This window comes from Bos indicus, chromosome 5 (genome assembly GCF_029378745.1).
Source record: "Bos indicus isolate NIAB-ARS_2022 breed Sahiwal x Tharparkar chromosome 5, NIAB-ARS_B.indTharparkar_mat_pri_1.0, whole genome shotgun sequence".
NCBI lineage: Eukaryota > Metazoa > Chordata > Mammalia > Artiodactyla > Bovidae > Bos > Bos indicus.
The window spans coordinates 119,084,658-119,096,280 of NC_091764.1; the positions used below are offsets into that span (position 1 = coordinate 119,084,658).

An 11,623-nucleotide genomic window follows, 5' to 3' on the forward strand; every position below is an offset into this window, starting at 1 on the left:
ATAGGTTTTTATTATACGGTCTTAACCAAGAGAATTCCCTTTAGTTACTGATCTTCTGATAGATTTAGTTTTTCTGATAATCTTCCGATAGATTTTTTTTTTTTTAATCTGAGCAGTGTTGGGTTTTCTTACCCTAAACATTTTTCTACATCTCTCCTTGTAGTCACATAAATCTTACCTTTTAATCCATTTAATTGTGGAATCTCATGGTTAGATTTTCTAGTCTTGAGACATGCTCACATTCAAGGGAAAATCATAATCATATTGGATAGTTTTTTCCAACATGGACATGAATTTCAGTAACAACTTGTTTATGACTTTTGCATCTATGGTTATAAATAAAACAGGCTTAAAATTGTATTACCTCACAATGCAATTGTCCAGTCTGGAAACCAAGTGAAGCTCCAAAGCTGGTTATTAGCTTATTTTCCTGGGAAGGGTGATGATGCCCTTCACCGCGGCTGTTACCACTGACTGCCACGCAGGCCTGGAGCCTCCCCTTGGAGTGACTTTAGTGACCCCTCTCCTAGTCAAATCTTCCTTTCTCCTTGTTCAAGTTTGGCATTTTCAGATTTTCCAAAAATATATATATTTTGTCTATGTTTTCCAATTCATTAACACAGAGCTTTTTGGAGAAATAGCATGTTACCTGCTTTGTGCTTTTTTTTTTTTTTTTTTTGAGAATTTAAAATATTTTAATACAGTTCAAATCAGTGAGCATGGTTCATTTCAGCTCCTTCTCTGCCAAACCGGGCGGCAGGGACCGCGTCCACGTCTCTGCCTTCTCTTTGTCTGTGATGACCAAGGTGTAAAGGCATCTGCTGCATCGAGCTTTAAACTTCACATCATCCTTACTTTTCTTGATCTTGACAGATCTGGCATGCTTTCGCCCGGCTGTGAGCAGAAGGCTCTTGATTTCCTCAGTTTTGCGTGGCGTGGTGACAAGGTGCGGCGAGCAGGAACTTCAAGCAGCGAGACGCGAGAACGGAAAAGCTCCTTGTGATGTTCGTAGTCACCGCCTCTTCTTCTGAATTTTGTTGCTTCTCTCCTTTTTCTCACCGTAGTCTTGACCAAAGTTTCCTGCTTTATAAGTACCTGCAGACGTCCAGCCTTTGCTTTTTCCTCTTACTGGGCTCAGTGCTGCTGCTGGCTGGGCTTTGTCTTATTATTCCCTTCTTTCCTTTAAGGCAAAGGAAGGGAGGGACACTTGCTTTGTTTTCTCCTAACCTCCTGACTTGAAGACTTAGCTTCTGTTCCCCCGGTCTGCATATTAACTTACTTGTTTTAATTTTATTTGTTTATTTTTGGCTGAGCTGGGTCTTTGTTGCTGCCCTGGTCCTTTCTCGAGTTACGGCGAGCAGGGGCCGCTCTCGAGTCGCAGCGAGTGGGCATCTCACTGCGGGGCGTCTCTTGCTGAGGAGCACGGCTCTAGGGCACCGGGCTCGTCGTTTCAGCCCCCAGGCTCCAGAACGCAGGTCGTACTTGTGTCCACGGGCTCAGCTGCTCCACAGCACGTGGGATCCTCCTGAATCGGGGGCTGAACCTGTGTCTCCTGCACTGGCAGGCAGATTCTTCATCACAGAGCCACCAGGAAGCCCCTTGATAACTATATTTAAAATCAAATTCCTAATTATGCTTTAGCCCTGCCCCAGAAGGGAATGCAAAGTTTCATTAGAAATTCTTTGTAATTTCAACCTGATCGTGTTTTTACCCACATTTACTGAGTTCCATGGAGAAAGAAATGGCACCCCACTCCAGTGTTCTTGCCTGGAGAATCCCGTGGACAGAGGAACCCGGAGGGCTACAGTCTGTGGGGTCGCAAGACTCAGACACAGCTTTGTGACTAAAAACTACCACTACTAAAATTCACATTGGAGAAAGAGCTCACAACCCCGTCAGTCTTCTCGGCTGGAGAGTTCCATGGACAGAGGAGCCTGACGAGCTGCAGTCCATGGGGCCGCAGAGAGCCGGAAACAGCTGAGTGACTGACACACACACACACACTCACACACACTCACATACTATCACACACTCACACACTCACACTCACACACACTCACACACTCACACACACTCACGTACTCTCACACACTCACACACTCACACTCACATACTCTCACACACACACTCACACACTCACACACACTCTCACACTCACATACTCTCACACACTCACACACTCACTCACACTCACACACACACGTACTCTCTCACACACACACTCACACACACTTACTCTCACACACTCACATACTCACACTCACAATCACACTCACACACACACACACTCACACTCTCACACACTCTCTTACACATTCACACTCACACACACTCACGCACACACACTCACACACACACACACACACACTCACACTGACACACACTCACACACACACACACAGAGTTCCATGTTGTTTAGGTTTCAATGATACTTCAAAATCAATAGTTTCTGATTTTATTATTCTTTGGCCAAAAGGATAATCTGCACAGTACGGGTTCTTCGGCATCTGGGCAGTTCTGTGGTCTGATCGTTGCTAATGCTTGCACACGTGCTGTTTCTGGTGTGTCCAGAGGGATCTGTCGTCTGCGTGTCTTGGTGTAAAATGGTACATGTGTCTTCCACTGTGCACCCTGTAACTGGATCATTTAAATCCTCTGTGTACTCAGTAGTGTCTTTCTACTGGTTGTATCAATTACTGGGCCAGTCCCTTGTCGTTTATGGATTCTGAGTCTCCTATTCTGTTCTGTGTGGTCACAAACGTGGCCCTGCTGTGAAGACCATGTCCAGCTTTCACGTGTTCTGTTTCTCTGTGAAATCACTTTCACCGCTTACTGTATTATATTGAAAATGCTCCACACTTAGTGAAAGGTTGCAAGAACAGTACAATCAATACACATACACCATTTACCTGGATTTGCCAGGGGCTGCGTTGCTGTTATCTCGTTGTAGTGAACTCTGCTGCAGTTACTGTTTTTATTATTAATACGGCTTTTAAGGCCAGTATCGGGACCATAATTTTTCACCTGAAATGCCCCAGTGATGTCGCTGGAGGAGGACCTCTGTCACCGACACAGCTCTGTCACACCACGACAGCCCACAGTCGGCCTGCACTGACTCTTGGCACCTGTGGGCTCTGCCTGGCACAGTCTGCCTGGGAGCTCGCGCTCACGTGAGTGACTGCTGGACGATGGAGCTAATAATGTGTCACCTGGACCGGTGCGATCAGGCTTCCTGGGGCCAGTTCCCTGAACACACACTCAGCTGCTCACAGACACACACCCACCTGCATGCAGATCCACAGACACACACACCTGCACACATCTGTACACGGTGACACACACCTGCACACAGACACACTCACCTGCAGACAGGTACACACGTCTGCACAGATTCACACAAAACCTGCACCGACAGCATGTCTCTCACAGACACACACACACACACACGTACGCACCCTCCATCCGCAAACACTGTCCAGGGAGACGTGCGGATGGGCACGGACCCTGACCCAGCATGTTCCCCGCTGATGCCAGCTCCGCCTTGCGCTTCTTTCGGGCTCTGCCTGCTCCCGGCCCCCCTCTGGGGAAGGGACAGGAGGAGGAAGGATTGTAAGGAGCCCATCACTTACTTATCCTCTGCTGTCAACCCTTCATCCCAGCAAGGGTGCTCCAAGGATCAACTTACGGGAAACTTCAGCTCCCACCCCCTGAGCACCTGCCTGCCTGGAGCATTGCTGGGGAGCCAGCTGAGCCGCCTGCCGCCGCCCCCACCAGAGCAAGCTCCCTTGCCAAAGCTGGGGGTGACACACCCCCAGAGCGGGGCCTCGGGGCTCCCATCCGCGCTCCTGTTCCTCCACCAGCCGTCACGGAGAAGGGGCAGGTGGAGAAGGTGCTCAGCCAAGACCTGCTTCCAGAGATTCAGCCTTGGGACACTGCAGCAGCTCTGCTGGTTTTAAACATTTCATTTGCAAATAACTCTGCATTTAATTATGCCAGATTAAAGATACATACTTTGCAGATTTACAGAGTCATTGTCAATGCTGCGGAAACCACACTCAGAATCAAACCCACGTTGGCATTCTCAGCCTGGAGATTCACGTACAAACACCAGGAGCTTATTTGATCATCTCAGCCTGGAAATGTAGCTGGTGGTCTCGGGGACCAGCTGGCATGGCTGGCTGGGGGGACAGGAGCCCAGTGTGTGTCCCCTCCTGGCTCCCTGGGCTGGGTCCCTGCTGCGGCTTCGCCCCTGCTGGCAACTCGCTTCACTGCCTCCTGGGCGGGGAGAGGCTGGGGATGGTGCACCCACCTGCCCTGCCAGTCTCCCTCCTCCTCCTCCCCTTCATCCTCTTTTTTGTAATTAAGACTTTACTTTTTAGAGCAATTTTAGGTTTAAGACAAAATCGAGTGGAAGGTGCACACAATTCCCATGTACGCCTCCACCTGCATGCCCAGCCTCCCCCACTATCCCACTAACATCCGCCTCCAGATGGGATATTTCTTACAACTGGTGAGCCTCCACTGACATGTCTTCATCACCCAAAGCCCATGGCTTACATCACAGTTCACTCCTGGTGTTGGACGTCCTGTGGATTTGGACGAATGCATACCGACATTATGCAGAACTGTAACCTACAAGCAGTCTCCTTGCTCTAAACCCTCCCTTCCTCTCTAATGCTGGTCCAGGAGCAAGCTGGGGGTCCTGGGAGGAGAAGGAGTGTGTGTCCCGACCCCTTCCAGGAAGGGATCCGCTTTCCGAGGGGGTTGCTGCATGGAGAGTCAGTGTCTTCTCTGCTTTGCAGACGACGAGACTGGGGGTCAGAGTGGAGCCTGGACTTGGTCTGGCAGCTCTTCTGTCCAGGTTGGTTCAAGCCTACCTGTGGTTTCAGACCGTGAATTTTAAATCACTGTAATTAGGCCCAAACATACCTTTATTAATCAAAATAGGAACCATTATAATCAACACATTCTTGCCAAGAAGAAGTAAGTTTGTTTATTCCTGTAGTGTACAAATCCGTGCCTGGAGACCTGATGAACTCTAGGAAAGCATCGTCTGCCTCCTGCTGGTCGCGGAAGTGTTTTCCCTGCAAAAAGTGGTCGCGGTGCTTGAAGAAGTGGTAGTCGGTTGGCGGGAGGTCATGTGAATATGGTGGATGAGGCAGAACTTCGCAGCCCAATTCGCTCAGCTTCTGAAGCGTTGGCTGTGCCACGTGGGGCAGGCAGTCGTGGGAAAGGACTGCGCCCCGCTGCTGACGAATGCCTGTTGCAGGCATCGCAGGTTTCAGTGCATCTCATTGGTTTACTGAGCGCACTTCTCAGATGTAATGTTTCCCTGGGATTCAGAGAGCTGTAGGGGATCAGATGGGCAGCAGACCACCAAACGGTGACCATGACCTTTTTTGGTGCAAGTTTGGCTTTGGGAAGCGCTTTGGAGCTTCTTCTCCATCCAACCGCTGAGCTGGTTGCCACCAGTTGCCATAAAATCCACATTTTGTTGCACATCAGGATCCAATTGAGCAATGTTTTTTGGTGTTTTGTAGAGTAAGAGAAGACGATACTTCAAAACGATGATGTCACACCAGGATCCGATCGAGCAATGTTTTTCTGGTGTTTTGTAGAGTAAGAGAAGACGACACTTCAAAACAATGATGTTTTGGTTTTTGGTCGGCTCACGAGGCACCCACTTTGCTTCCTCACCTTTTCAACGTGCTTCGAATGCCCGGAGACCAGAGTGGCCAGCTTCTCGTGCAGTTGTAGGAGGATCAGCCTCGACGTTGGCTCTCAGTCGGCCGTTGTCCGCTTCCGACGGCCAGCCACCGCGCTCCTTGCCAAGACTCTCATCTCCTTCGCCAAACTTCCTGACACACCCCTGCACTGGCAGCTCCTGGGCCAAGCGCGTTGCTGATGTTGCGAGTTCTCTCTGCTGCTCTACAACCCATTTTGAACCTGAATAAGAAAATTGCTCAAATTTGCTTTTGGTCTAACATCTTTTCCATGGTCTAAAATAAATATACACAGTAAGTAATAAGTCACTAGCAAAAAAGCATAAGGCGAGAAATGTGTATTCAAATGATGTATAACGTAACCACATTTATTTAAGAAGCCCCACGGGCTCCAGCTCCGTCTGGAAGGCCCCGAGGAGCGGGGGCGGGACTCGGGGGCGGGGCGGCGCGGGGCGGGGCGGGGCGCCTGCCCGCCTCTGCCTCCTTTCTCAGGATGTGTCCTCGTTCCCACCGGGCGCCACCGCCCCTAGTGCTCGTGGGGCCCGGAAGGGTCTCACCTTCTCTCTGCCTCCTCACGCCTGCCAAGCCCTGGGCCCTTGTCCCCTGTGTTCAGAACGCTGGTCCTGCACCCAGACACGGATGAGCTCAGGTCCAGCCCCTCCATCTCCTGGCTGCACAAGCTCGAGCAGCAGTCAAGCATCTGTGAGTGCGGGCTGTTCCTCAGGACAGTGGAGGCAGGGTGAGGACAGGGTCAGGATGAGGGAGATGGGAGGGGGCTTCTGTGGGTCGGCCCAGGTCCCAGGCCAGCAGCACACACCTGCTCAGTGGGGGTTATCGGCCTCCCCACTCCCCAAACCGACCACGGTGTCCCCTGCTGCCTCTGTAAGCCATAGATTTTACAGATTCTTAAAAGTTAAGGTTTTATAATGTATTGTAAGGTAAGGGATTCTGTCTTACGCTTCTCAACAATCTTCTAGCAAAGGGTGATGATCATTTATTTCCTATCCTCCATCTTCCATCCATCCGTCCATCTGCCTATCCATTCACCCATCTATCCACCCATCCATCCATCCATCCATCATCCATCCAGCCAGCCAGCCATTCACCCAACCATCCACCTGTCCACCCATCCTCCCACTCATCCATCCATCAGTCCACCCACACATCCACTTGTCCATCCACTCATCCATCATCTATCCATCCATCCACCAATTCACCCATACACCCGTCCGTCCTCCCATCCATCCACTCATCCATTCATCAACCCATCCATCCATTATCCATCATCTCTTCATCCATCCAATCATCCATCCATCTATCCACCCATCCATCCCTCCACCCACACATCCACTTATCCATCCACTCATCCATCATCTCTCCATCCATCCTCCCATCCATCCACTCATCCATTCATCAACCCATCCATCCACTCGTCCATCTTCTATCCACCCACTCATCCATCCATTCACTCATCCATCCACCTACCCATCCACTCATCCATCTTCTGTCCACTCACCTGTCCATCCACTCATCTGTCATCTGTCCATCCTTCCTTCTACCAACTCACCCCTCCCTCTTCCAGCACTGACTCTACTGAAGGGACATCTGCATGTCCGCGCAGCCCCCATGCCAGTCAGAGGAAGCCTCTGTGTGTGTAAGGCCTTCCTCTCCCCATCCAGGCACGTGCTCTAATGATGAAGGCCCCTCCAGCCTCCTCTAAGGCTGAACCAGCACTCTGGCCAGCAGGACGGCTCTCAGCTGTGGCTGCTCCTGAAGCCCCATGCGTGTGGGAAGGAGGTGGACACCCAGGCTCCACCTGCCCGTCCTGACATCAGTCAGTGGTGATGTCAGTCACAGCCCTTGGGGGATCCTGCCACGTAGCCAGTGGGAGGACCACTGACCCAAGGAGGACCGGGGACTCTGCGCTGAGGTCATCTAGAGCAGGTCCGGCTGGCGCCTGAGCGTCCACTCAGCACAGCAAACATGGCCCCCAGAGGCCTGCTTCTGTTCTCAGCCTGTCCGGATTTAAGGCCCCATGTGGGGGCAGCCCAGTGAGTGGGGTGGGAATCAGCAATTGCCCGGTGAATGAATACATACGATGGATGTGTTTCCCTCCCCCTCTTGCCCTGCCCGCCCCTGGGAGCTGTTGTCGTTGGCACGGTGAATGGTGCTGGCAGTACCGAGTGAATGATACGGTGCTGGCCCTGAGGGAAGCAGGACATCCCGCCCGCCGCTGGAGTCAGGGAGCCGCGACTCGACTCCGGGAAGGTGACCGCTCCCAGCTGGCCTGCCAGCCCCGAGGCCTCATTTCCACGCGCTGATCCCATAAGCAAATAGTTTGCTTGCGTTCATTGAGGGTAATTTTTCACACTTCACAGTAGCTGCTCAGTTTGCCTCCAGATTCTGCTGACTCTACGAGGAATTTGCACAATGAAATAATGGAAAAAACTACAATAACCAGCGAAGCCAAACCAAAAACCCCATTCAATCAAGCTCTTGGAGCAGAGCGGGCTAATGGGCCCTGGTCAGTCTCTCCCCCGATGCCCCCAGCTGTGGTTTGCGCCCCGTGGAGGCCACGGACTGCCCGTGCCTCCCCTTCCCGTTGCAGACTCTGCACCGCTGTCTTTACACCCCGCTCCTTTGCGGGTCTGGCTTTGACGCCGCTTGTGCTTCTGAGCCTTGAGGCTAGATATCCTGTGCAGCGGGGCCTCTGATCCAGGTTGAGGAGTGCAGACCTGCCAGGGAGGAGGCATGGGGCAGCCGGTGCAGCGGCAGGCATGGCCGCGGGGAGCTCTGAGACGAGAGAAAAGATCTGGGGGCTCAGGCGGTTTTCTGGGGTGAGGGGTGGCCTCCGTTGTTGGGACAGAGAGGGAAGGGGAGAAAGGAAAGGGCATTTTCTACTCTCAAAACAGAGGCTGGGCGCACATCTGCTTGTAGGGGCCCACACCTGCTGGTAAGGTGGGCTCGGTGGTGGCCCCAGAAGATATGCCCAGGTCCTAGCCCTCGAGAACGTTGAATGTGATGTGATTTGGGTAAAGGGTCTTCACAGGTGTAATTAAGCATCAGGCTGAGATCACCCGGGATTTAGGGTAGGCCCTAAATCCAATGAGAGGCGTCTTTATAAGGGGCAAAAAAGGGAGATTTTGAGACTCAGACACGCAGCAGGGAGGGGGCCACATGAAGGCAGAGGAAGAGACAGGTGAGGCGGCTCAAGTCCGGGGCCCCTGGAGCCACCAGCAGCCTCGAGAGAACCCGGTGAGAAACGGAGCATTTCCGTCATATCAGTAAACAGGATGTCACGGTCATCGGTGATTCCTGCCCTTCAGGGCGCTCAGGAAGGAGAAAGTTACCTGTGCTCTAACAGCCACGGGTTGGCACCCACTCCTTACGGTGAGCCCAAGGGTGCCTGGGATGTGAACAAACCCAGGATGCTGGCTCCGAGAGCGGAGGTGCGTGGGAAAGCGCTGGTTTCAGGGCGCCCAGACCCTTGTTTCCCCCATTCAAAGAGAAGGGCTACACTCCTTAACTTGAAGTTCGTGGTTTCCTGTAACTAACAGTAATCCCTCGATGTTCAGACTACCTGCCCTCTGTGTATAACTTCTGTGTGACCCACTCTTCCCCCGCCACCCCCCAGTCTCCTAAGAGCAACTTCTCAAGCTTACTTTGAGATTACTCTCCGGGCTTGAGTCCAAAAATTCCCACCAAATAAAACACAACTCTCAACCTTCAGGTTGTGACTGTTGTTTAAATCAACAAGGAAGGGTCCTGGCCCAGGGCCAGGAGGGAGCACGGCCCTGTGGGCACATTGCTTCCAGACTCTGGACCCCTGACCGTGAGAGGATGGACCCCGAAAGCCCCCATTTCACGGACATTTGTGTGTCAGCTGGAGGAGCTCCGACACGGAAGCTCAGTCATCACCAGGCGTGGGCTCCCCACCCCACAGGCGTCACCTCGGGTCAGCCTGAGTTGTCCCCCGGCCCGAGAGCTACGCTGAGACTTAGAATCGCCAAGGCCCAAGGCCAGGTGGGAAGGAAGGATGTGCAGCCCTTAGGCTCCCGTTTATGGAGTGTTCACTTACCAAGCTGGAGCGCTGAGTGGGTCCCGTGTTGTCCTTGAGATGATCTACCCAAGGTCACAGGCAGGGGCGGGGCCAGCAGTGGGGGCGGAGCTGAGCGTGGCCGGAGCCCCACGAGCACGGGGCGGTGAGGAGGACACAGGAGCGCTGAAGGCCCCTGGGGGGAGTGCAGGGGCTGATCTGGTGGGGGGACGAGTGGTGGAGGGAGGACAGGGCACCCGGGTGAGGCAGCCCTCCTCTGCTGTGGGGGCTCTGAAGGTGGTCCCTGCGGAGCAGTGGGTCAGGACGGGGGAGGGTGTGGGCTGCGGGCCCCCAGGCTCAACTTTGTCACCTGGGCAGAGCCAGACACAGTATCATGGGGATCCTGCTGATTGCTTTTTAAATGTGTGTTCAACATGTACTAATTGGGTGTGGGAACAGCCATCAATCTAATAATAACCATTATGTAATTTTCTCTTTTGTTCAAAGTCAAGAATTTTTTTTTTAGATTTCACATGACCAGAAGTGCCAATATTTTCCCATTTCGTGGCTCTCTTTGATTCCGCTGTTCCCATGACTCCGCGTGGGTGGTCACCACCCCCCACAGGTGCACGGACACACGTACACCCTGGGAACTGTCTCATTTGTATCTGAAAGTTCTCTCCTCTTGTCCAGTTCTTGTATCTGCAAGGTTTTTTTTTTTTCTTTGTCATTTTAGGAAAAGTTTATGATCCTTCAGCTTCCCTGGTGGCTCAGCTGGTAAAGAACCTACCTGCCAATGCAGGAGAGCCAGGAGACGTGGGTCTGATCTCTGAGTCGGGAAGACCCCCCTGGAGGAGGAAATGGCAACACACTCCAGTATCTTGCTGGAGAATCCCATGGACAGAGGGGCCTGGCAGGCTACAGTTCATGGGGTCACAAATCCCGTGGGCACAGGAACCAGGTGGGCGCAGTCCGTGGGGTCACAGAGAGTCAGGACACGACCGAGGGGTTAAGCACACGTGACCCTTCATTTGCTCTGCTCACTTTCTCTCGAGTGGTGTCTTAGGAGGCATAGCGATGGTTCTGACATGGATGCAGAGGAGCCTCTTTCTCCTGATAAAACCATGATGACTAGAAGGCTCCCCAAGTGCCCATGGGCTCCCACACCCCCAGGGCACTGGGGCGCGGGGCCAATTCTTACCAAATGAAGGGCATCAGAAGGACAGGGCACTCTGGCCCAAGCTAGTTGTGCTCTGGTTCCTACAGTCTCTCCCCAGCTGTGCCCTGAGCTGGGCTGGAACGAAGGGCTCTGAGACCCTGGGGTGTGAAGGAGGAGCAGCTGGTTCCTGCATCACCACCGGGAGGAAACATGCCCAGGGTAGTCAGCTGACTTTCCTCAGGGCCGAAGGGCTGGGGTCACTAAACTTCTTAAGAGGAAAGAGCAGGGACTGGTGAAAATGGTTTTGCACTCCCACCTGAGGGTGCTGTCTGCACCGACGCTGGTACATGTCAGCATGGAAACCTGAGTTCCCACCAACTTGTTAGGGATCCATGTTCCTTCAACCTATATGACTTATACCATCTAAATAGGGGTAACAAATAGCCCTCACTAAGCAGTTAGAAGGTAGGAAGTGATGGGCTGGTGGGGTGACTGCCATCTCAACAGGTAGCTTCTGACTCTGGGCCCGGAGTGGCTACTCTGGCTCCTGCCATCATAACTGCAATTCATTTGACTGGAAGGATGAACAGGGCAAAGGGACTACATGCCCACTGTTTTGAAGATCATCGCCCCAAAGGGGTGTGCATCCCTTCTGCTCATGGGGGCCCAGACAGTTGCATGGCCACACCTGGGTCATCCCTTCTA

The 11,623-nt window shown here is 52.6% G+C and overlaps 1 pseudogene; it reads right to left on the reverse strand.

The window, feature by feature from the left end:
- Positions 1–567: 567 nt before the first annotated feature.
- LOC109558649 (large ribosomal subunit protein eL38 pseudogene) lies at positions 568–2,507 on the reverse strand (annotated as a pseudogene).
- Between the last annotated feature and the right edge of the window lie 9,116 nt (positions 2,508–11,623).